This window comes from Myxine glutinosa (assembly GCF_964187855.1).
Source record: "Myxine glutinosa chromosome 6 unlocalized genomic scaffold, kmMyxGlut1.1 SUPER_6_unloc_1, whole genome shotgun sequence".
Taxonomy (NCBI): domain Eukaryota; kingdom Metazoa; phylum Chordata; class Myxini; order Myxiniformes; family Myxinidae; genus Myxine; species Myxine glutinosa.
Genome location: NW_027616353.1, coordinates 285467 through 310064, shown reverse-complemented (window position 1 = coordinate 310064; position 24598 = coordinate 285467). Strand labels below are relative to the sequence as shown.

The 24598-nt window shown below is 37.4% G+C and overlaps 1 long non-coding RNA gene across 1 annotated transcript in view; it reads left to right on the top strand.

The window, feature by feature from the left end:
- The window catches only part of LOC144888906 (uncharacterized), a 42936-nt gene extending 19187 nt beyond the window's left edge, over nucleotides 1-23749 (top strand). Inside the window, exons 2-3 of the long non-coding RNA XR_013621463.1 lie at nucleotides 23043-23392; nucleotides 23580-23749. This is a non-coding gene — a long non-coding RNA (uncharacterized LOC144888906). The remainder of the gene's footprint in view (nucleotides 1-23042; nucleotides 23393-23579) is intronic.
- The last annotated feature ends 849 nt before the right edge of the window (nucleotides 23750-24598 follow it).

Below are 24598 nucleotides of genomic sequence, written 5' to 3'. Positions count from 1 at the left end.
ATGGCTGTGAGGTGTTTTTAATTTCGTGGTGGTGAGGTGTTTGTATTGCGTGTTTTATGGCTGTGAGGTGTTTTTAATTTCGTGGCTATGAGGTGTTTTTATTACGTGTTTTATGGCTGTGAGGTGTTTTTAATTTCGTGGTGGTGAGGTGTTTTTAATTTCGTGGTGGTGAGGTGTTTTTATTATGTGTTTTATGGCTGTGAGGTGTTTTTAATTGCGTGGTGGTGAGGTGTTTTTAATTTTGTGGTGGTGAGGTGTTTTATTACGTGTTTTATGGCTGTGAGGTGTTTTTAATTTCGTGGCTGTGAGGTGTTTTTAATTTCGTGGTTGTGAGGTGTTTTTAATTTCGTGGCTGTGAGGTGTTTTTAATTTCGTGGCTGTGAGGTGTTTTTAATTTCGTGGCTATGAGGTGTTTTTATTTCGTGTTTTATGGCTGTGAGGTGTTTTTAATTTCGTGGTGGTAAGGTGTTTTTATTGCATGTTTTATGGATGTGAGGTGTTTTAAATTACTTGGTGGTGAGGTCTTTTTAATTTCGTGGTGGTGAGATGTTTTTATTACGTGTTTTATGGCTGTGAGGTGTTTTTAATTTCGTGGTGGTGAGGTGTTTTTAATTTCGTGGCTGTGAGGTGTTTTTAATTTTGTGGCTGTGAGGTGTTAATTTCGTGGCTGTGAGGTGTTTTTAATTTCGTGGTGATGAGGTGTTTATAATTTTGTGGTGGTGAGGTGTTTTCAATTTCGTGGTGGTGAGGTGTTTTTAATTTTGTGGTGGTGAGGTGTGTTTATTACGTGTTTTATGGCTGTGAGGTGTTTTTAATTTTGTGGTGGTGAGGTGTTTTTAATTTCGTGGCTGTGAGGTGTTTTTAATTTCGAGGCTGTGAGGTGTTTTTAATTTCGTGTTGGTGAGGTGTTTATAATTTCGTGGCTGTGAGGTGTTTTTAATTTCGTTGTGGTGAGGTGTTTTTATTACGTGTTTTATGGCTGAGGTGTTTTCAATTTCGTGGTGGTGAGGTGTTTTTAATTTTGTGGTGGTGAGGTGTGTTTATTACGTGTTTTATGGCTGTGAGGTGTTTTAAATTTTGTGGTGGTGAGGTGTTTTTAATTTCGTGGTGGTGAGGTGTTTTTATTACGTGTTTTATGGCTGTGAGGTGTTTTTAATTTCGTGGTGGTGAGGTGTTTGTATTGCGTGTTTTATGGCTGTGAGGTGTTTTTAATTTCGTGGCTATGAGGTGTTTTTATTATGTGTTTTATGGCTGTGAGGTGTTTTTAATTTCGTGGTGGTGAGGTGTTTGTATTGCGTGTTTTATGGCTGTGAGGTGTTTTTAATTTCGTGGTGGTGAAGTGTTTTTAATTTCGTGGTGGTGAGATGTTTTTATTACGTGTTTTATGGCTGTGAGGTGTTTTTAATTTCGTGGTGGTGAGGTGTTTTTAATTTCGTGGCTGTGAGGTGTTTTTAATTTCATGGCTGTGAGGTGTTTTTATATTCGTGGCTGTGAGGTGTTTTTAATTTCGTGGTGGTGAGGTGTTTTCAATTTCGTGGTGGTGAGGTCTTTTTAATTTTGTGGTGGTGAGGTGTGTTTATTACGTGTTTTATGGCTGTGAGGTGTTTTTAATTTCGTGGTGGTGAGGTGTTTTTAATTTCGTGGCTGTGAGGTGTTTTTAATTTCGTGGCTGTGAGGTGTTTTTAATTTCGTGGATGTGAGGTGTTTTTAATTTCGTGGCTGTGAGGTGTTTTTATTACATGTTTTATGGTGTGTGTTTTAAATTTTGTGGTGGTGATGTGTTTTTTATTTCGTGGCCGTGAGGTGTTTTTCATTTCGTGGCTGTGAGGTGTTTTTAATTTCGTGGCTGTGAGGTGTTTTTCATTTCGTGGCTGTGAGGTGTTTTTATTTCGTGGCTGTGAGGTGTTTTTCATTTCGTGGCTGTGAGGTGTTTTTAATTTTGTGGCTGTGAGGTGTTTTTAATTTCGTGGCTGTGAGGTGTTTTTAATTTTGTGGCTGTGAGGTGTTTTTATAACATGTTTTATGGCTGTGAGGTGTTTTTAATTTCGTGGTGGTGAGGTGTTTTTATTACGTGGTGGTGAGGTGTTTTTATTACTCGATTTATGGCAGTGATGTGTTTTAAATTACTTGGTGGTGAGGTGTTTTTAATTTCGTGGTGGTGAAGTGTTTTTATTACGTGTTTTATGGCTGTGAGGTGTTTTAATTTTGTGGTGGTGAGGTGTTTTTAATTTCGTGGCTGTGATGTGTTTTTAATTTCGTGGCTGTGAGGTATTTTTATTTTTGTGGCTGTGAGGTGTTTTTATTACGTGTTTTATCGCTGTGAGGTGTTTTCAATTTTGTGGTGGTGAGGTGTTTTTAATTTCGTGGTGGTGAGGTGTTTTTATTACGTGTTTTATGGCTGTGAGGTGTTTTTAATTTCGTGGTGGTGAGGTCTTTTTAATTTCTTGGCTGTGTTGTGTTTTTAATTTCGTGGATGTGAGGTGTTTTTAATTTCGTGGCTGTGAGGTGTTTTTAATTTCGTGGCTGTGAGGTGTTTTTAATTTCGTGGCTATGAGGTGTTTTTATTACGTGTTTTATGGCTGTGAGGTGTTTTTAATTTCGTGGTGGTGATGTGTTTTTATTACGTATTTTATGGCTGTGATGTGTTTTAATTTTGTGGTGGTGAGGTGTTTTTAATTTCGTGGCTATGAGGTGTTTTTATTACGTGTTTTATGGCTGTGAGGTGTTTTTAATTTCGTGGTGGTGAGGTGTTTTTATTGCGTGTTTTATGGCTGTGATGTTTTTATTACATGTTTTATGGCTGTGAGGTGTTTTTATTACGTGTTTTATGGCTGTGAGGTGTTTTCAATTTTGTGGTGGTGAGGTGTTTTAAATTACTTGGTGGTGAGGTGTTTTTATTGCGCGTTTTATGGCTGTGAGGTGTTTTCAATTTTGTGGTGGTGAGGTGTTTTAAATTACTTGGTGGTGAGGTGTTTTTATTGCGTGTTTTATGGCTGTGAGGTGTTTTTAATTTCGTGGCTGTGAGGTGTTTTTAATTTCGTGGCTGTGAGGTGTTTTTAATTTCGTGGCGGTGAGGTGTTTTTATTACGTGTTTTATGGCTGTGATGTGTTTTTAATTTTGTGGTGGTGAGGTGTTTTTAATTTCGTGGCTGTGAGGTGTTTTTAATTTCGTGGCTGTGAGGTGTTTTTAATTTCGTGGCTGTGAGGTGTTTTTATTACGTGTTTTATCACTGTGAGGTGTTTTCAATTTTGTGGTGGTGAGGTGTTTTTAATTTCGTGGTGGTGAGGTGTTTCTATTGCGCGTTTTATGGCTGTGAGGTGTTTTTAATTTCGTGGTGGTGAGGTGTTTTTAATTTCGTGGCTGTGAGGTGTTTTTAATTTCGTGGCTGTGAGGTGTTTTTAATTTCGTGGATGTGAGGTGTTTTTAATTTCGTGGCTGTGAGGTGTTTTTATTACATGTTTTATGGTGTGTGTTTTCAATTTTGTGGTGGTGAGGTATTTTTAATTTCGTGGTCATGAGGTGTTTTTATTGTGTGTTTTATGGCTGAGGTGTTTTCAATTTTGAGGTGGCAAGGTGTTTTTAATTTCATGGTCGTGAGGTGTTTTTATTGCGTGTTTTATGGCTGTCAGGTGTTTTCAATTTTGTGGTGGTGAGGTGTTTTTAATTTTGTGGTGGTGAAGTGTTTTTATTACGTGTTTTATGGCTGTGAGGTTTTTAAAATTACTTGGTGGTGAGGTGTTTGTAATTTTGTGGTCGTGGTGTTTTTATTTCGTGTTTTTTGGCTGTGAGGTGTTTTTATTACATGTTTTATGGCTGTGAGGTGTTTTTATTCCTCTTTTTATGGCTGTGGGGTGTTTTCAATTTTGTGGTGGTGAGGTGTTTTTATTGCATGTTTTATGGCTGGGAGGTGTTTTAAATTACTTGGTGGTGAGGTGTTTTTAATTTCGTGGCTGTGAGGTGTTTTTAATTTCGTGGCTTTGAGGTGTTTTTAATTTCATGGATGTGAGGTGTTTTTAATTTCGTGGATGTGAGGTGTTTTTAATTTCGTTGCTGTGAGGTGTTTTTAATTTCGTGGCTATGAGGTGTTTTTATTACGTGTTTTATGGCTGTGAGGTGTTTTTAATTTCGTGGCTTTAGGTGTTTTTATTTCGTGTTTTATGGCTGTGAGGTGTTTTTAATTTCGTGGTGGTGAGGTGTTTGTATTGCGTGTTTTATGGCTGTGAGGTGTTTTTAATTTCGTGGTGGTGAGGTCTTTTTAATTCCGTGGTGGTGAGATGTTTTTATTACGTGTTTTTATGGCTGTGAGGTGTTTTTAATTTCGTGGTGGTGATGTGTTTTTAATTTCGTGGCTGTGAGGTGTTTTTAATTTCATGGCTGTGAGGTGTTTTTAATTTCATGGCTGTGAGGTGTTTTTATATTCGTGGCTGTGAGGTGTTTTTAATTTCGTGGCTGTGAGGTGTTTTAAATTTCGTGGTGGTGAGGTGTTTATAATTTCGTGGTGGTGATGTGTTTTCAATTTCGTGGTGGTGAGGTCTTTTTCATTTTGTGGTGGTGAGGTGTGTTTATTACGTGTTTTATGGCTGTGAGGTGTTTTTAATTTCGTGGTGGTGAGGTGTTTTAAATTTTGTGGTGGTGAGGTGTTTTTAATTTCGTGGTGGTGAGGTGTTTTTATTACGTGTTTTATGATTGTGAGGTGTTTTAAATTTTGTGGTGGTGATGTGTTTTTTATTTCGTGGCCGTGAGGTGTTTTTCATTTCGTGGCTGTGAGGTGTTTTTAATTTCGTGGCTGTGAGGTGTTTTTCATTTCGTGGCTGTGAGGTGTTTTTATTTCGTGGCTGTGAGGTGTTTTTCATTTCGTGGCTGTGAGGTGTTTTTAATTTTGTGGCTGTGAGGTGTTTTTAATTTCGTGGCTGTGAGGTGTTTTTAATTTCGTGGCTGTGAGGTGTTTTTATAACATGTTTTATGGCTGTGAGGTGTTTTTAATTTCGTGGTGGTGAGGTGTTTTTATTACGTGGTGGTGAGGTGTTTTTATTACTCGATTTATGGCAGTGATGTGTTTTAAATTACTTGGTGGTGAGGTGTTTTTAATTTCGTGGTGGTGAAGTGTTTTTATTACGTGTTTTATGGCTGTGAGGTGTTTTAATTTTGTGGTGGTGAGGTGTTTTTAATTTCGTGGCTGTGATGTGTTTTTAATTTCGTGGCTGTGAGGTATTTTTATTTTTGTGGCTGTGAGGTGTTTTTATTACGTGTTTTATCGCTGTGAGGTGTTTTCAATTTTGTGGTGGTGAGGTGTTTTTAATTTCGTGGTGGTGAGGTGTTTTTATTACGTGTTTTATGGCTGTGAGGTGTTTTTAATTTCGTGGTGGTGAGGTCTTTTTAATTTCGTGGCTGTGTTGTGTTTTTAATTTCGTGGATGTGAGGTGTTTTTAATTTCGTGGCTGTGAGGTGTTTTTAATTTCGTGGCTGTGAGGTGTTTTTAATTTCGTGGCTATGAGGTGTTTTTATTACGTGTTTTATGGCTGTGAGGTGTTTTTAATTTCGTGGTGGTGATGTGTTTTTATTACGTATTTTATGGCTGTGATGTGTTTTAATTTTGTGGTGGTGAGGTGTTTTTAATTTCGTGGCTATGAGGTGTTTTTATTACGTGTTTTATGGCTGTGAGGTGTTTTTAATTTCGTGGTGGTGAGGTGTTTTTATTGCGTGTTTTATGGCTGTGATGTTTTTATTACATGTTTTATGGCTGTGAGGTGTTTTTATTACGTGTTTTATGGCTGTGAGGTGTTTTCAATTTTGTGGTGGTGAGGTGTTTTAAATTACTTGGTGGTGAGGTGTTTTTATTGCGCGTTTTATGGCTGTGAGGTGTTTTCAATTTTGTGGTGGTGAGGTGTTTTAAATTACTTGGTGGTGAGGTGTTTTTATTGCGTGTTTTATGGCTGTGAGGTGTTTTTAATTTCGTGGCTGTGAGGTGTTTTTAATTTCGTGGCTGTGAGGTGTTTTTAATTTCGTGGCGGTGAGGTGTTTTTATTACGTGTTTTATGGCTGTGATGTGTTTTTAATTTTGTGGTGGTGAGGTGTTTTTAATTTCGTGGCTGTGAGGTGTTTTTAATTTCGTGGCTGTGAGGTGTTTTTAATTTCGTGGCTGTGAGGTGTTTTTATTACGTGTTTTATCACTGTGAGGTGTTTTCAATTTTGTGGTGGTGAGGTGTTTTTAATTTCGTGGTGGTGAGGTGTTTTTATTACGTGTTTTATGGCTGTGAGGTGTTTTTAATTTCGTGGTGGTGAGGTGTTTTTAATTTCGTGGTGGTGAGGTGTTTTTATTATGTGTTTTATGGCTGTGAGGTGTTTTTAATTGCGTGGTGGTGAGGTGTTTTTAATTTCGTGGTGGTGAGGTGTTTTATTACGTGTTTTATGGCTGTGAGGTGTTTTTAATTTCGTGGCTGTGAGGTGTTTTTAATTTCGTGGTTGTGAGGTGTTTTTAATTTCGTGGCTGTGAGGTGTTTTTAATTTCGTGGCTGTGAGGTGTTTTTAATTTCGTGGCTATGAGGTGTTTTTATTTCGTGTTTTATGGCTGTGAGGTGTTTTTAATTTCGTGGTGGTAAGGTGTTTTTATTGCATGTTTTATGGATGTGAGGTGTTTTAAATTACTTGGTGGTGAGGTCTTTTTAATTTCGTGGTGGTGAGATGTTTTTATTACGTGTTTTATGGCTGTGAGGTGTTTTTAATTTCGTGGTGGTGAGGTGTTTTTAATTTCGTGGCTGTGAGGTGTTTTTAATTTCGTGGCTGTGAGGTGTTAATTTCGTGGCTGTGAGGTGTTTTTAATTTCGTGGTGATGAGGTGTTTATAATTTTGTGGTGGTGAGGTGTTTTCAATTTCGTGGTGGTGAGGTGTTTTTAATTTTGTGGTGGTGAGGTGTGTTTATTACGTGTTTTATGGCTGTGAGGTGTTTTTAATTTTGTGGTGGTGAGGTGTTTTTAATTTCGTGGCTGTGAGGTGTTTTTAATTTCGTGGCTGTGAGGTGTTTTTAATTTCGTGTTGGTGAGGTGTTTATAATTTCGTGGCTGTGAGGTGTTTTTAATTTCGTGGCTGTGAGGTGTTTTTAATTTCGTGGCTGTGAGGTGTTTTTATTACATGTTTTATGGCTGTGTGTGTTTTCAATTTTGTGGTGGTGAGGTATTTTTAATTTCGTGGTCATGAGGTGTTTTTATTGTGTGTTTTATGGCTGTGAGGTGTTTTCAATTTTGAGGTGGCGAGGTGTTTTTAATTTCATGGTCGTGAGGTGTTTTTATTGCGTGTTTTATGGCTGTCAGGTGTTTTCAATTTTGTGGTGGTGATGTTTTTAATTTTGTGGTGGTGAAGTGTTTTTATTACGTGTTTTATGGCTGTGAGGTGTTTTAAATGACTTGGTGGTGAGGTGTTTTTAATTTTGTGGTGGTGAAGTATTTATTACGTGTTTTATGGCTGTGAGGTGTTTTTATTACATGTTTTATGGCTGTGAGGTGTTTTTATTACATGTTTTATGGCTGTGAGGTGTTTTTATTACGTGTTTTATGGCTGTGGGGTGTTTTCAATTTTGTGGTGGTGAGGTGTTTTAAATTACTTGGTGGTGAGGTGTTTTTATTGCATGTTTTATGGCTGGGAGGTGTTTTAAATTACTTGGTGGTGAGGTGTTTTTATTGCGTGTTTTATAGCTGTGAGGTGTTTTAAATGACTTGGTGGTGAGGTGTTTTTATTACGTGTTTTATAGCTGTGAGGTGCTTTTAATTTTGTGGTGGTGAGGTGTTTTTTAATTTTGTGGTGGTGAGGTGTTTTTAATTTCGTTGTGGTGAGGTGTTTTTATTACGTGTTTTATGGCTGAGGTGTTTTAAATTTTGTGGTGGTGAGTTGTTTTTAATTTCGTGGTGGTGAGGTGTTTTTATTCCTTTTTATGGCTGTGAGGTGTTTTAAATTTTGTGGTGGTGAGGTGTTTTTAATTTCGTGGTGGTGAGGTGTTTTTATTATGTTTTATGATTGTGAGGTGTTTCAAATTTTGTGGTGGTGAGGTGTTTTTAATTTCGTTGCTGTGAGGTGTTTTTAATTTCGTGGCTATGAGGTGTTTTTATTACGTGTTTTATGGCTGTGAGGTGTTTTTAATTTCGTGGCTTTAGGTGTTTTTATTTCGTGTTTTATGGCTGTGAGGTGTTTTTAATTTCGTGGTGGTGAGGTGTTTGTATTGCGTGTTTTATGGCTGTGAGGTGTTTTTAATTTAGTGGTGGTGAGGTCTTTTTAATTTCGTGGTGGTGAGATGTTTTTATTACGTGTTTTTATGGCTGTGAGGTGTTTTTAATTTCGTGGTGGTGATGTGTTTTTAATTTCGTGGCTGTGAGGTGTTTTTAATTTCATGGCTGTGAGGTGTTTTTATATTCGTGGCTGTGAGGTGTTTTTAATTTCGTGGCTGTGAGGTGTTTTAAATTTCGTGGTGGTGAGGTGTTTATAATTTCGTGGTGGTGATGTGTTTTCAATTTCGTGGTGGTGAGGTCTTTTTCATTTTGTGGTGGTGAGGTGTGTTTATTACGTGTTTTATGGCTGTGAGGTGTTTTTAATTTCGTGGTGGTGAGGTGTTTTAAATTTTGTGGTGGTGAGGTGTTTTTAATTTCGTGGTGGTGAGGTGTTTTTATTACGTGTTTTATGATTGTGAGGTGTTTTAAATTTTGTGGTGGTGATGTGTTTTTTATTTCGTGGCTGTGAGGTGTTTTTCATTTCGTGGCTGTGAGGTGTTTTTAATTTCGTGGCTGTGAGGTGTTTTTCATTTCGTGGCTGTGAGGTGTTTTTATTTCGTGGCTGTGAGGTGTTTTTCATTTCGTGGCTGTGAGGTGTTTTTAATTTTGTGGCTGTGAGGTGTTTTTAATTTCGTGGCTGTGAGGTGTTTTTAATTTCGTGGCTGTGAGGTGTTTTTAATTTCGTGGCTGTGAGGTGTTTTTATAACATGTTTTATGGCTGTGAGGTGTTTTTAATTTCGTGGTGGTGAGGTGTTTTTATTACGTGGTGGTGAGGTGTTTTTATTACTCGATTTATGGCTGTGATGTGTTTTAAATTACTTGGTGGTGAGGTGTTTTTAATTTCGTGGTGGTGAAGTGTTTTTATTACGTGTTTTATGGCTGTGATGTGTTTTAATTTTGTGGTGGTGAGGTGTTTTTAATTTCGTGGCTTTGATGTGTTTTTAATTTCGTGGCTGTGAGGTATTTTTATTTTTGTGGCTGTGAGGTGTTTTTATTACGTGTTTTATCGCTGTGAGGTGTTTTCAATTTTGTGGTGGTGAGGTGTTTTTAATTTCGTGGTGGTGAGGTGTTTTTAATTTCGTTGTGGTGAGGTGTTTTTATTACGTGTTTTATGGCTGAGGTGTTTTCAATTTCGTGGTGGTGAGGTGTTTTTAATTTTGTGGTGGTGAGGTGTGTTTATTACGTGTTTTATGGCTGTGAGGTGTTTTAAATTTTGTGGTGGTGAGGTGTTTTTAATTTCGTGGTGGTGAGGTGTTTTTATTACGTGTTTTATGGCTGTGAGGTGTTTTTAATTTCGTGGTGGTGAGGTGTTTGTATTGCGTGTTTTATGGCTGTGAGGTGTTTTTAATTTCGTGGCTATGAGGTGTTTTTATTACGTGTTTTATGGCTGTGAGGTGTTTTTAATTTCGTGGTGGTGAGGTGTTTTTATTATGTGTTTTATGGCTGTGAGGTGTTTTTAATTGCGTGGTGGTGAGGTGTTTTTAATTTCGTGGTGGTGAGGTGTTTTATTACGTGTTTTATGGCTGTGAGGTGTTTTTAATTTCGTGGTGGTGAGGTGTTTGTATTGCGTGTTTTATGGCTGTGAGGTGTTTTTAATTTCGTGGCTATGAGGTGTTTTTATTACGTGTTTTATGGCTGTGAGGTGTTTTTAATTTCGTGGTGGTGAGGTGTTTTTAATTTCGTGGTGGTGAGGTGTTTTTATTATGTGTTTTATGGCTGTGAGGTGTTTTTAATTGCGTGGTGGTGAGGTGTTTTTAATTTTGTGGTGGTGAGGTGTTTTATTACGTGTTTTATGGCTGTGAGGTGTTTTTAATTTCGTGGCTGTGAGGTGTTTTTAATTTCGTGGTTGTGAGGTGTTTTTAATTTCGTGGCTGTGAGGTGTTTTTAATTTCGTGGCTGTGAGGTGTTTTTAATTTCGTGGCTATGAGGTGTTTTTATTTCGTGTTTTATGGCTGTGAGGTGTTTTTAATTTCGTGGTGGTAAGGTGTTTTTATTGCATGTTTTATGGATGTGAGGTGTTTTAAATTACTTGGTGGTGAGGTCTTTTTAATTTCGTGGTGGTGAGATGTTTTTATTACGTGTTTTATGGCTGTGAGGTGTTTTTAATTTCGTGGTGGTGAGGTGTTTTTAATTTCGTGGCTGTGAGGTGTTTTTAATTTTGTGGCTGTGAGGTGTTAATTTCGTGGCTGTGAGGTGTTTTTAATTTCGTGGTGATGAGGTGTTTATAATTTTGTGGTGGTGAGGTGTTTTCAATTTCGTGGTGGTGAGGTGTTTTTAATTTTGTGGTGGTGAGGTGTGTTTATTACGTGTTTTATGGCTGTGAGGTGTTTTTAATTTTGTGGTGGTGAGGTGTTTTTAATTTCGTGGCTGTGAGGTGTTTTTAATTTCGAGGCTGTGAGGTGTTTTTAATTTCGTGTTGGTGAGGTGTTTATAATTTCGTGGCTGTGAGGTGTTTTTAATTTCGTTGTGGTGAGGTGTTTTTATTACGTGTTTTATGGCTGAGGTGTTTTCAATTTCGTGGTGGTGAGGTGTTTTTAATTTTGTGGTGGTGAGGTGTGTTTATTACGTGTTTTATGGCTGTGAGGTGTTTTAAATTTTGTGGTGGTGAGGTGTTTTTAATTTCGTGGTGGTGAGGTGTTTTTATTACGTGTTTTATGGCTGTGAGGTGTTTTTAATTTCGTGGTGGTGAGGTGTTTGTATTGCGTGTTTTATGGCTGTGAGATGTTTTTAATTTCGTGGCTATGAGGTGTTTTTATTATGTGTTTTATGGCTGTGAGGTGTTTTTAATTTCGTGGTGGTGAGGTGTTTGTATTGCGTGTTTTATGGCTGTGAGGTGTTTTTAATTTCGTGGTGGTGAGGTGTTTTTAATTTCGTGGTGGTGAGATGTTTTTATTACGTGTTTTATGGCTGTGAGGTGTTTTTAATTTCGTGGTGGTGAGGTGTTTTTAATTTCGTGGCTGTGAGGTGTTTTTAATTTCATGGCTGTGAGGTGTTTTTATATTCGTGGCTGTGAGGTGTTTTTAATTTCGTGGTGGTGAGGTGTTTTCAATTTCGTGGTGGTGAGGTCTTTTTAATTTTGTGGTGGTGAGGTGTGTTTATTACGTGTTTTATGGCTGTGAGGTGTTTTTAATTTCGTGGTGGTGAGGTGTTTTTAATTTCGTGGCTGTGAGGTGTTTTTAATTTCGTGGCTGTGAGGTGTTTTTAATTTCGTGGATGTGAGGTGTTTTTAATTTCGTGGCTGTGAGGTGTTTTTATTACATGTTTTATGGTGTGTGTTTTCAATTTTGTGGTGGTGAGGTATTTTTAATTTCGTGGTCATGAGGTGTTTTTATTGTGTGTTTTATGGCTGAGGTGTTTTCAATTTTGAGGTGGCAAGGTGTTTTTAATTTCATGGTCGTGAGGTGTTTTTATTGCGTGTTTTATGGCTGTCAGGTGTTTTCAATTTTGTGGTGGTGAGGTGTTTTTAATTTTGTGGTGGTGAAGTGTTTTTATTACGTGTTTTATGGCTGTGAGGTTTTTAAAATTACTTGGTGGTGAGGTGTTTGTAATTTTGTGGTCGTGGTGTTTTTATTTCGTGTTTTTTGGCTGTGAGGTGTTTTTATTACATGTTTTATGGCTGTGAGGTGTTTTTATTCCTCTTTTTATGGCTGTGGGGTGTTTTCAATTTTGTGGTGGTGTGTTTTTATTGCATGTTTTATGGCTGGGAGGTGTTTTAAATTACTTGGTGGTGAGGTGTTTTTAATTTCGTGGCTGTGAGGTGTTTTTAATTTCGTGGCTTTGAGGTGTTTTTAATTTCATGGATGTGAGGTGTTTTTAATTTCGTGGATGTGAGGTGTTTTTAATTTCGTTGCTGTGAGGTGTTTTTAATTTCGTGGCTATGAGGTGTTTTTATTACGTGTTTTATGGCTGTGAGGTGTTTTTAATTTCGTGGCTTTAGGTGTTTTTATTTCGTGTTTTATGGCTGTGAGGTGTTTTTAATTTCGTGGTGGTGAGGTGTTTGTATTGCGTGTTTTATGGCTGTGAGGTGTTTTTAATTTCGTGGTGGTGAGGTCTTTTTAATTTCGTGGTGGTGAGATGTTTTTATTACGTGTTTTTATGGCTGTGAGGTGTTTTTAATTTCGTGGTGGTGATGTGTTTTTAATTTCGTGGCTGTGAGGTGTTTTTAATTTCATGGCTGTGAGGTGTTTTTAATTTCATGGCTGTGAGGTGTTTTTATATTCGTGGCTGTGAGGTGTTTTTAATTTCGTGGCTGTGAGGTGTTTTAAATTTCGTGGTGGTGAGGTGTTTATAATTTCGTGGTGGTGATGTGTTTTCAATTTCGTGGTGGTGAGGTCTTTTTCATTTTGTGGTGGTGAGGTGTGTTTATTACGTGTTTTATGGCTGTGAGGTGTTTTTAATTTCGTGGTGGTGAGGTGTTTTAAATTTTGTGGTGGTGAGGTGTTTTTAATTTCGTGGTGGTGAGGTGTTTTTATTACGTGTTTTATGATTGTGAGGTGTTTTAAATTTTGTGGTGGTGATGTGTTTTTTATTTCGTGGCCGTGAGGTGTTTTTCATTTCGTGGCTGTGAGGTGTTTTTAATTTCGTGGCTGTGAGGTGTTTTTCATTTCGTGGCTGTGAGGTGTTTTTATTTCGTGGCTGTGAGGTGTTTTTCATTTCGTGGCTGTGAGGTGTTTTTAATTTTGTGGCTGTGAGGTGTTTTTAATTTCGTGGCTGTGAGGTGTTTTTAATTTTGTGGCTGTGAGGTGTTTTTATAACATGTTTTATGGCTGTGAGGTGTTTTTAATTTCGTGGTGGTGAGGTGTTTTTATTACGTGGTGGTGAGGTGTTTTTATTACTCGATTTATGGCAGTGATGTGTTTTAAATTACTTGGTGGTGAGGTGTTTTTAATTTCGTGGTGGTGAAGTGTTTTTATTACGTGTTTTATGGCTGTGAGGTGTTTTAATTTTGTGGTGGTGAGGTGTTTTTAATTTCGTGGCTGTGATGTGTTTTTAATTTCGTGGCTGTGAGGTATTTTTATTTTTGTGGCTGTGAGGTGTTTTTATTACGTGTTTTATCGCTGTGAGGTGTTTTCAATTTTGTGGTGGTGAGGTGTTTTTAATTTCGTGGTGGTGAGATGTTTTTATTACGTGTTTTATGGCTGTGAGGTGTTTTTAATTTCGTGGTGGTGAGGTCTTTTTAATTTCGTGGCTGTGTTGTGTTTTTAATTTCGTGGATGTGAGGTGTTTTTAATTTCGTGGCTGTGAGGTGTTTTTAATTTCGTGGCTGTGAGGTGTTTTTAATTTCGTGGCTATGAGGTGTTTTTATTACGTGTTTTATGGCTGTGAGGTGTTTTTAATTTCGTGGTGGTGATGTGTTTTTATTACGTATTTTATGGCTGTGATGTGTTTTAATTTTGTGGTGGTGAGGTGTTTTTAATTTCGTGGCTATGAGGTGTTTTTATTACGTGTTTTATGGCTGTGAGGTGTTTTTAATTTCGTGGTGGTGAGGTGTTTTTATTGCGTGTTTTATGGCTGTGATGTTTTTATTACATGTTTTATGGCTGTGAGGTGTTTTTATTACGTGTTTTATGGCTGTGAGGTGTTTTCAATTTTGTGGTGGTGAGGTGTTTTAAATTACTTGGTGGTGAGGTGTTTTTATTGCGCGTTTTATGGCTGTGAGGTGTTTTCAATTTTGTGGTGGTGAGGTGTTTTAAATTACTTGGTGGTGAGGTGTTTTTATTGCGTGTTTTATGGCTGTGAGGTGTTTTTAATTTCGTGGCTGTGAGGTGTTTTTAATTTCGTGGCTGTGAGGTGTTTTTAATTTCGTGGCGGTGAGGTGTTTTTATTACGTGTTTTATGGCTGTGATGTGTTTTTAATTTTGTGGTGGTGAGGTGTTTTTAATTTCGTGGCTGTGAGGTGTTTTTAATTTCGTGGCTGTGAGGTGTTTTTAATTTCGTGGCTGTGAGGTGTTTTTATTACGTGTTTTATCACTGTGAGGTGTTTTCAATTTTGTGGTGGTGAGGTGTTTTTAATTTCGTGGTGGTGAGGTGTTTTTATTGCGCGTTTTATGGCTGTGAGGTGTTTTTAATTTCGTGGTGGTGAGGTGTTTTTAATTTCGTGGCTGTGAGGTGTTTTTAATTTCGTGGCTGTGAGGTGTTTTTAATTTCGTGGATGTGAGGTGTTTTTAATTTCGTGGCTGTGAGGTGTTTTTATTACATGTTTTATGGTGTGTGTTTTCAATTTTGTGGTGGTGAGGTATTTTTAATTTCGTGGTCATGAGGTGTTTTTATTGTGTGTTTTATGGCTGAGGTGTTTTCAATTTTGAGGTGGCAAGGTGTTTTTAATTTCATGGTCGTGAGGTGTTTTTATTGCGTGTTTTATGGCTGTCAGGTGTTTTCAATTTTGTGGTGGTGAGGTGTTTTTAATTTTGTGGTGGTGAAGTGTTTTTATTACGTGTTTTATGGCTGTGAGGTTTTTAAAATTACTTGGTGGTGAGGTGTTTGTAATTTTGTGGTCGTGGTGTTTTTATTTCATGTTTTTTGGCTGTGAGGTGTTTTTATTACATGTTTTATGGCTGTGAGGTGTTTTTATTCCTCTTTTTATGGCTGTGGGGTGTTTTCAATTTTGTGGTGGTGAGGTGTTTTTATTGCATGTTTTATGGCTGGGAGGTGTTTTAAATTACTTGGTGGTGAGGTGTTTTTAATTTCGTGGCTGTGAGGTGTTTTTAATTTCGTGGCTTTGAGGTGTTTTTAATTTCATGGATGTGAGGTGTTTTTAATTTCGTGGATGTGAGGTGTTTTTAATTTCGTTGCTGTGAGGTGTTTTTAATTTCGTGGCTATGAGGTGTTTTTATTACGTGTTTTATGGCTGTGAGGTGTTTTTAATTTCGTGGCTTTAGGTGTTTTTATTTCGTGTTTTATGGCTGTGAGGTGTTTTTAATTTCGTGGTGGTGAGGTGTTTGTATTGCGTGTTTTATGGCTGTGAGGTGTTTTTAATTTCGTGGTGGTGAGGTCTTTTTAATTTCGTGGTGGTGAGATGTTTTTATTACGTGTTTTTATGGCTGTGAGGTGTTTTTAATTTCGTGGTGGTGATGTGTTTTTAATTTCGTGGCTGTGAGGTGTTTTTAATTTCATGGCTGTGAGGTGTTTTTAATTTCATGGCTGTGAGGTGTTTTTATATTCGTGGCTGTGAGGTGTTTTTAATTTCGTGGCTGTGAGGTGTTTTAAATTTCGTGGTGGTGAGGTGTTTATAATTTCGTGGTGGTGATGTGTTTTCAATTTCGTGGTGGTGAGGTCTTTTTCATTTTGTGGTGGTGAGGTGTGTTTATTACGTGTTTTATGGCTGTGAGGTGTTTTTAATTTCGTGGTGGTGAGGTGTTTTAAATTTTGTGGTGGTGAGGTGTTTTTAATTTCGTGGTGGTGAGGTGTTTTTATTACGTGTTTTATGATTGTGAGGTGTTTTAAATTTTGTGGTGGTGATGTGTTTTTTATTTCGTGGCCGTGAGGTGTTTTTCATTTCGTGGCTGTGAGGTGTTTTTAATTTCGTGGCTGTGAGGTGTTTTTCATTTCGTGGCTGTGAGGTGTTTTTATTTCGTGGCTGTGAGGTGTTTTTCATTTCGTGGCTGTGAGGTGTTTTTAATTTTGTGGCTGTGAGGTGTTTTTAATTTCGTGGCTGTGAGGTGTTTTTAATTTCGTGGCTGTGAGGTGTTTTTATAACATGTTTTATGGCTGTGAGGTGTTTTTAATTTCGTGGTGGTGAGGTGTTTTTATTACGTGGTGGTGAGGTGTTTTTATTACTCGATTTATGGCAGTGATGTGTTTTAAATTACTTGGTGGTGAGGTGTTTTTAATTTCGTGGTGGTGAAGTGTTTTTATTACGTGTTTTATGGCTGTGAGGTGTTTTAATTTTGTGGTGGTGAGGTGTTTTTAATTTCGTGGCTGTGATGTGTTTTTAATTTCGTGGCTGTGAGGTATTTTTATTTTTGTGGCTGTGAGGTGTTTTTATTACGTGTTTTATCGCTGTGAGGTGTTTTCAATTTTGTGGTGGTGAGGTGTTTTTAATTTCGTGGTGGTGAGGTGTTTTTATTACGTGTTTTATGGCTGTGAGGTGTTTTTAATTTCGTGGTGGTGAGGTCTTTTTAATTTCGTGGCTGTGTTGTGTTTTTAATTTCGTGGATGTGAGGTGTTTTTAATTTCGTGGCTGTGAGGTGTTTTTAATTTCGTGGCTGTGAGGTGTTTTTAATTTCGTGGCTATGAGGTGTTTTTATTACGTGTTTTATGGCTGTGAGGTGTTTTTAATTTCGTGGTGGTGATGTGTTTTTATTACGTATTTTATGGCTGTGATGTGTTTTAATTTTGTGGTGGTGAGGTGTTTTTAATTTCGTGGCTATGAGGTGTTTTTATTACGTGTTTTATGGCTGTGAGGTGTTTTTAATTTCGTGGTGGTGAGGTGTTTTTATTGCGTGTTTTATGGCTGTGATGTTTTTATTACATGTTTTATGGCTGTGAGGTGTTTTTATTACGTGTTTTATGGCTGTGAGGTGTTTTCAATTTTGTGGTGGTGAGGTGTTTTAAATTACTTGGTGGTGAGGTGTTTTTATTGCGCGTTTTATGGCTGTGAGGTGTTTTCAATTTTGTGGTGGTGAGGTGTTTTAAATTACTTGGTGGTGAGGTGTTTTTATTGCGTGTTTTATGGCTGTGAGGTGTTTTTAATTTCGTGGCTGTGAGGTGTTTTTAATTTCGTGGCTGTGAGGTGTTTTTAATTTCGTGGCGGTGAGGTGTTTTTATTACGTGTTTTATGGCTGTGATGTGTTTTTAATTTTGTGGTGGTGAGGTGTTTTTAATTTCGTGGCTGTGAGGTGTTTTTAATTTCGTGGCTGTGAGGTGTTTTTAATTTCGTGGCTGTGAGGTGTTTTTATTACGTGTTTTATGGCTGTGAGGTGTTTTTAATTTCGTGGTGGTGAGGTGTTTTTAATTTCGTGGTGGTGAGGTGTTTTTATTATGTGTTTTATGGCTGTGAGGTGTTTTTAATTGCGTGGTGGTGAGGTGTTTTTAATTTCGTGGTGGTGAGGTGTTTTATTACGTGTTTTATGGCTGTGAGGTGTTTTTAATTTCGTGGCTGTGAGGTGTTTTTAATTTCGTGGTTGTGAGGTGTTTTTAATTTCGTGGCTGTGAGGTGTTTTTAATTTCGTGGCTGTGAGGTGTTTTTAATTTCGTGGCTATGAGGTGTTTTTATTTCGTGTTTTATGGCTGTGAGGTGTTTTTAATTTCGTGGTGGTAAGGTGTTTTTATTGCATGTTTTATGGATGTGAGGTGTTTTAAATTACTTGGTGGTGAGGTCTTTTTAATTTCGTGGTGGTGAGATGTTTTTATTACGTGTTTTATGGCTGTGAGGTGTTTTTAATTTCGTGGTGGTGAGGTGTTTTTAATTTCGTGGCTGTGAGGTGTTTTTAATTTCGTGGCTGTGAGGTGTTAATTTCGTGGCTGTGAGGTGTTTTTAATTTCGTGGTGATGAGGTGTTTATAATTTTGTGGTGGTGAGGTGTTTTCAATTTCGTGGTGGTGAGGTGTTTTTAATTTTGTGGTGGTGAGGTGTGTTTATTACGTGTTTTATGGCTGTGAGGTGTTTTTAATTTTGTGGTGGTGAGGTGTTTTTAATTTCGTGGCTGTGAGGTGTTTTTAATTTCGTGGCTGTGAGGTGTTTTTAATTTCGTGTTGGTGAGGTGTTTATAATTTCGTGGCTGTGAGGTGTTTTTAATTTCGTGGCTGTGAGGTGTTTTTAATTTCGTGGCTGTGAGGTGTTTTTATTACATGTTTTATGGCTGTGTGTGTTTTCAATTTTGTGGTGGTGAGGTATTTTTAATTTCGTGGTCATGAGGTGTTTTTATTGTGTGTTTTATGGCTGTGAGGTGTTTTCAATTTTGAGGTGGCGAGGTGTTTTTAATTTCATGGTCGTGAGGTGTTTTTATTGCGTGTTTTATGGCTGTCAGGTGTTTTCAATTTTGTGGTGGTGATGTTTTTAATTTTGTGGTGGTGAAGTGTTTTTATTACGTGTTTTATGGCTGTGAGGTGTTTTAAATGACTTGGTGGTGAGGTGTTTTTAATTTTGTGGTGGTGAAGTATTTATTACGTGTTTTATGGCTGTGAGGTGTTTTTATTACATGTTTTATGGCTGTGAGGTGTTTTTATTACATGTTTTATGGCTGTGAGGTGTTTTTATTACGTGTTTTATGGCTGTGGGGTGTTTTCAATTTTGTGGTGGTGAGGTGTTTTAAATTACTTGGTGGTGAGGTGTTTTTATTGCATGTTTTATGGCTGGGAGGTGTTTTAAATTACTTGGTGGTGAGGTGTTTTTATTGCGTGTTTTATAGCTGTGAGGTGTTTTAAATGACTTGGTGGTGAGGTGTTTTTATTACGTGTTTTATAGCTGTGAGGTGCTTTTAATTTTGTGGTGGTGAGGTGTTTTTTAATTTTGTGGTGGTGAGGTGTTTTTAATTTCGTTGTGGTGAGGTGTTTTTATTACGTGTTTTATGGCTGAGGTGTTTTAAATTTTGTGGTGGTGAGTTGTTTTTAATTTCGTGGTGGTGAGGTGTTTTTATTCCTTTTTATGGCTGTGAGGTGTTTTAAATTTTGTGGTGGTGAGGTGTTTTTAATTTCGTGGTGGTGAGGTGTTTTTATTATGTTTTATGATTGTGAGGTGTTTCAAATTTTGTGGTGGTGAGGTGTTTTTAATTTCGTTGCTGTGAGGTGTTTTTAATTTCGTGGCTATGAGGTGTTTTTATTACGTGTTTTATGGCTGTGAGGTGTTTTTAATTTCGTGGCTTTAGGTGTTTTTATTTCGTGTTTTATGGCTGTGAGGTGTTTTTAATTTCGTGGTGGTGAGGTGTTTGTATTGCGTGTTTTATGGCTGTGAGGTGTTTTTAATTTCGTGGTGGTGAGGTCTTTTTAATTTCGTGGTGGTGAGATGTTTTTATTACGTGTTTTTATGGCTGTGAGGTGTTTTTAATTTCGTGGTGGTGATGTGTTTTTAATTTCGTGGCTGTGAGGTGTTTTTAATTTCATGGCTGTGAGGTGTTTTTATATTCGTGGCTGTGAGGTGTTTTTAATTTCGTGGCTGTGAGGTGTTTTAAATTTCGTGGTGGTGAGGTGTTTATAATTTCGTGGTGGTGATGTGTTTTCAATTTCGTGGTGGTGAGGTCTTTTTCATTTTGTGGTGGTGAGGTGTGTTTATTACGTGTTTTATGGCTGTGAGGTGTTTTTAATTTCGTGGTGGTGAGGTGTTTTAAATTTTGTGGTGGTGAGGTGTTTTTAATTTCGTGGTGGTGAGGTGTTTTTATTACGTGTTTTATGATTGTGAGGTGTTTTAAATTTTGTGGTGGTGATGTGTTTTTTATTTCGTGGCTGTGAGGTGTTTTTCATTTCGTGGCTGTGAGGTGTTTTTAATTTCGTGGCTGTGAGGTGTTTTTCATTTCGTGGCTGTGAGGTGTTTTTATTTCGTGGCTGTGAGGTGTTTTTCATTTCGTGGCTGTGAGGTGTTTTTAATTTTGTGGCTGTGAGGTGTTTTTAATTTCGTGGCTGTGAGGTGTTTTTAATTTCGTGGCTGTGAGGTGTTTTTAATTTCGTGGCTGTGAGGTGTTTTTATAACATGTTTTATGGCTGTGAGGTGTTTTTAATTTCGTGGTGGTGAGGTGTTTTTATTACGTGGTGGTGAGGTGTTTTTATTACTCGATTTATGGCTGTGATGTGTTTTAAATTACTTGGTGGTGAGGTGTTTTTAATTTCGTGGTGGTGAAGTGTTTTTATTACGTGTTTTATGGCTGTGATGTGTTTTAATTTTGTGGTGGTGAGGTGTTTTTAATTTCGTGGCTTTGATGTGTTTTTAATTTCGTGGCTGTGAGGTATTTTTATTTTTGTGGCTGTGAGGTGTTTTTATTACGTGTTTTATCGCTGTGAGGTGTTTTCAATTTTGTGGTGGTGAGGTGTTTTTAATTTCGTGGTGGTGAGGTGTTTTTATTACGTGTTTTATGGCTGTGAGGTGTTTTTAATTTCGTGGTGGTGAGGTCTTTTTAATTTCGTGGCTGTGTTGTGTTTTTAATTTCGTGGATGTGAGGTGTTTTTAATTTCGTGGCTGTGAGGTGTTTTTAATTTCGTGGCTGTGAGGTGTTTTTAATTTCGTGGCTATGAGGTGTTTTTATTACGTGTTTTATGGCTGTGAGGTGTTTTTAATTTCGTGGTGGTGATGTGTTTTTATTACGTATTTTATGGCTGTGATGTGTTTTAATTTTGTGGTGGTGAGGTGTTTTTAATTTCGTGGCTATGAGGTGTTTTTATTACGTGTTTTATGGCTGTGAGGTGTTTTTAATTTCGTGGTGGTGAGGTGTTTTTATTGCGTGTTTTATGGCTGTGATGTTTTTATTACATGTTTTATGGCTGTGAGGTGTTTTTATTACGTGTTTTATGGCTGTGAGGTGTTTTCAATTTTGTGGTGGTGAGGTGTTTTAAATTACTTGGTGGTGAGGTGTTTTTATTGCGCGTTTTATGGCTGTGAGGTGTTTTCAATTTTGTGGTGGTGAGGTGTTTTAAATTACTTGGTGGTGAGGTGTTTTTATTGCGTGTATTATGGCTGTGAGGTGTTTTTTATTTCGTGGCTGTGAGGTGTTTTTAATTTCGTGGCTGTGAGGTGTTTTTAATTTCGTGGCGGTGAGGTGTTTTTATTACGTGTTTTATGGCTGTGATGTGTTTTTAATTTTGTGGTGGTGAGGTGTTTTTAATTTCGTGGCTGTGAGGTGTTTTTAATTTCGTGGCTGTGAGGTGTTTTTAATTTCGTGGCTGTGAGGTGTTTTTATTACGTGTTTTATCACTGTGAGGTGTTTTCAATTTTGTGGTGGTGAGGTGTTTTTAATTTCGTGGTGGTGAGGTGTTTTTATTACGTGTTTTATGGCTGTGAGGTGTTTTTAATTTCGTGGTGGTGAGGTGTTTTTAATTTCGTGGTGGTGAGGTGTTTTTATTATGTGTTTTATGGCTGTGAGGTGTTTTTAATTGCGTGGTGGTGAGGTGTTTTTAATTTCGTGGTGGTGAGGTGTTTTATTACGTGTTTTATGGCTGTGAGGTGTTTTTAATTTCGTGGCTGTGAGGTGTTTTTAATTTCGTGGTTGTGAGGTGTTTTTAATTTCGTGGCTGTGAGGTGTTTTTAATTTCGTGGCTGTGAGGTGTTTTTAATTTCGTGGCTATGAGGTGTTTTTATTTCGTGTTTTATGGCTGTGAGGTGTTTTTAATTTCGTGGTGGTAAGGTGTTTTTATTGCATGTTTTATGGATGTGAGGTGTTTTAAATTACTTGGTGGTGAGGTCTTTTTAATTTCGTGGTGGTGAGATGTTTTTATTACGTGTTTTATGGCTGTGAGGTGTTTTTAATTTCGTGGTGGTGAGGTGTTTTTAATTTCGTGGCTGTGAGGTGTTAATTTCGTGGCTGTGAGGTGTTTTTAATTTCGTGGTGATGAGGTGTTTATAATTTTGTGGTGGTGAGGTGTTTTCAATTTCGTGGTGGTGAGGTGTTTTTAATTTTGTGGTGGTGAGGTGTGTTTATTACGTGTTTTATGGCTGTGAGGTGTTTTTAATTTTGTGGTGGTGAGGTGTTTTTAATTTCGTGGCTGTGAGGTGTTTTTAATTTCGTGGCTGTGAGGTGTTTTTAATTTCGTGTTGGTGAGGTGTTTTTAATTTCGTGGCTGTGAGGTGTTTTTAATTTCGTGGCTGTGAGGTGTTTTTAATTTCGTGGCTGTGAGGTGTTTTTATTACATGTTTTATGGCTGTGTGTGTTTTCAATTTTGTGGTGGTGAGGTATTTTTAATTTCGTGGTCATGAGGTGTTTTTATTGTGTGTTTTATGGCTGTGAGGTGTTTTCAATTTTGAGGTGGCGAGGTGTTTTTAATTTCATGGTCGTGAGGTGTTTTTATTGCGTGTTTTATGGCTGTCAGGTGTTTTCAATTTTGTGGTGGTGATGTTTTTAATTTTGTGGTGGTGAAGTGTTTTTATTACGTGTTTTATGGCTGTGAGGTGTTTTAAATGACTTGGTGGTGAGGTGTTTTTAATTTTGTGGTGGTGAAGTATTTATTACGTGTTTTATGGCTGTGAGGTGTTTTTATTACATGTTTTATGGCTGTGAGGTGTTTTTATTACATGTTTTATGGCTGTGAGGTGTTTTTATTACGTGTTTTATGGCTGTGGGGTGTTTTCAATTTTGTGGTGGTGAGGTGTTTTTATTGCATGTTTTATGGCTGGGAGGTGTTTTAAATTACTTGGTGGTGAGGTGTTTTTATTGCGTGTTTTATAGCTGTGAGGTGTTTTAAATGACTTGGTGGTGAGGTGTTTTTATTACGTGTTTTATAGCTGTGAGGTGCTTTTAATTTTGTGGTGGTGAGGTGTTTTTAATTTTGTGGTGGTGAGGTGTTTTTAATTTCGTTGTGGTGAGGTGTTTTTATTACGTGTTTTATGGCTGAGGTGTTTTAAATTTTGTGGTGGTGAGTTGTTTTTAATTTCGTGGTGGTGAGGTGTTTTTATTCCTTTTTATGGCTGTGAGGTGTTTTAAATTTTGTGGTGGTGAGGTGTTTTTAATTTCGTGGTGGTGAGGTGTTTTTATTATGTTTTATGATTGTGAGGTGTTTCAAATTTTGTGGTGGTGAGGTGTTTTTAATTTCGTGGTGGTGAGGTGTTTTTATTACGTGTTTTATGATTGTGAGGTGTTTTAAATTTTGTGGTGGTGATGTGTTTTTTATTTCGTGGCTGTGAGGTGTTTTTCATTTCGTGGCTGTGAGGTGTTTTTAATTTCATGGCTGTGAGGTGTTTTTCATTTCGTGGCTGTGAGGTGTTTTTAATTTCGTGGCTCTGAGGTGTTTTTAATTTCGTGGCTGTGAGGTGTTTTTAATTTCGTGTTTTGTCGCTGTGAGGTGTTTTCAATTTTGTGGTGGTGAGGTGTTTTTAATTTCGTGGTGGTGAGGTGTTTTTATTACGTGTTTTATGGCTGTGAGGTGTTTTTAATTTCGTGGTGGTGAGGTGTTTTTCTTACGTGTTTTATGGCTGTGAGGTGTTTTTAATTTCGTGGTGGTGAGGTGTTTTTATTACGTGTTTTATGGCTGTGAGGTGTTTTTAATTTCGTGGTGGCGAGGTGTTTTTAATTTCGTGGCTATGAGGTGTTTTTATTACGTGGTTTATGGCTGTGAGGTGTTTTTAATTTCGTGGCTGTGAGGTGTTTTTAATTTCGTGGCTGTGAGGTGTTTTTAATATCGTGGCTGTGAGGTGTTTTTAATTTCGTGGCTATGAGGTGTTTTTATTACGTGGTTTATGGCTGTGAGGTGTTTTTAATTTCGTGGTGGCGAGGTGTTTTTAATTTCGTGGCTATGAGGTGTTTTTATTACGTGGTTTATGGCTGTGAGGTGTTTTTAATTTCGTGGTGGTGAGGTGTTTTTATTGCGTGTTTTATGGCTGTGGGGTGTTTTAAATTACTTGGTGGTGAGGTGTTTTTAATTTTGTGGTCGTGGTGTTTTTATTTCGTGTTTTTTGGCTGTGAGGTGTTTTTATTACATGTTTTATGGCTGTGAGGTGTTTTTATTCCTCTTTTTATGGCTGTGGGGTGTTTTCAATTTTGTGGTGGTGAGGTGTTTTTATTGCATGTTTTATGGCTGTGAGGTGTTTTAAATTACTTGGTGGTGAGGTGTTTTTAATTTCGTGGCTGTGAGGTGTTTTTAATTTCGTGGCTTTGAGGTGTTTTTAATTTCATGGATGTGAGGTGTTTTTAATTTCGTGGATGTGAGGTGTTTTTAATTTCGTTGCTGTGAGGTGTTTTTAATTTCGTGGCTATGAGGTGTTTTTATTACGTGTTTTATGGCTGTGAGGTGTTTTTAATTTCGTGGCTTTAGGTGTTTTTATTTCGTGTTTTATGGCTGTGAGGTGTTTTTAATTTCGTGGTGGTGAGGTGTTTGTATTGCGTGTTTTATGGCTGTGAGGTGTTTTTAATTTCGTGGTGGTGAGGTCTTTTTAATTTCGTGGTGGTGAGATGTTTTTATTACGTGTTTTTATGGCTGTGAGGTGTTTTTAATTTCGTGGTGGTGATGTGTTTTTAATTTCGTGGCTGTTAGGTGTTTTTAATTTCATGGCTGTGAGGTGTTTTTAATTTCATGGCTGTGAGGTGTTTTTATATTCGTGGCTGTGAGGTGTTTTTAATTTCGTGGCTGTGAGGTGTTTTAAATTTCGTGGTGGTGAGGTGTTTATAATTTCGTGGTGGTGATGTGTTTTCAATTTCGTGGTGGTGAGGTCTTTTTCATTTTGTGGTGGTGAGGTGTGTTTATTACGTGTTTTATGGCTGTGAGGTGTT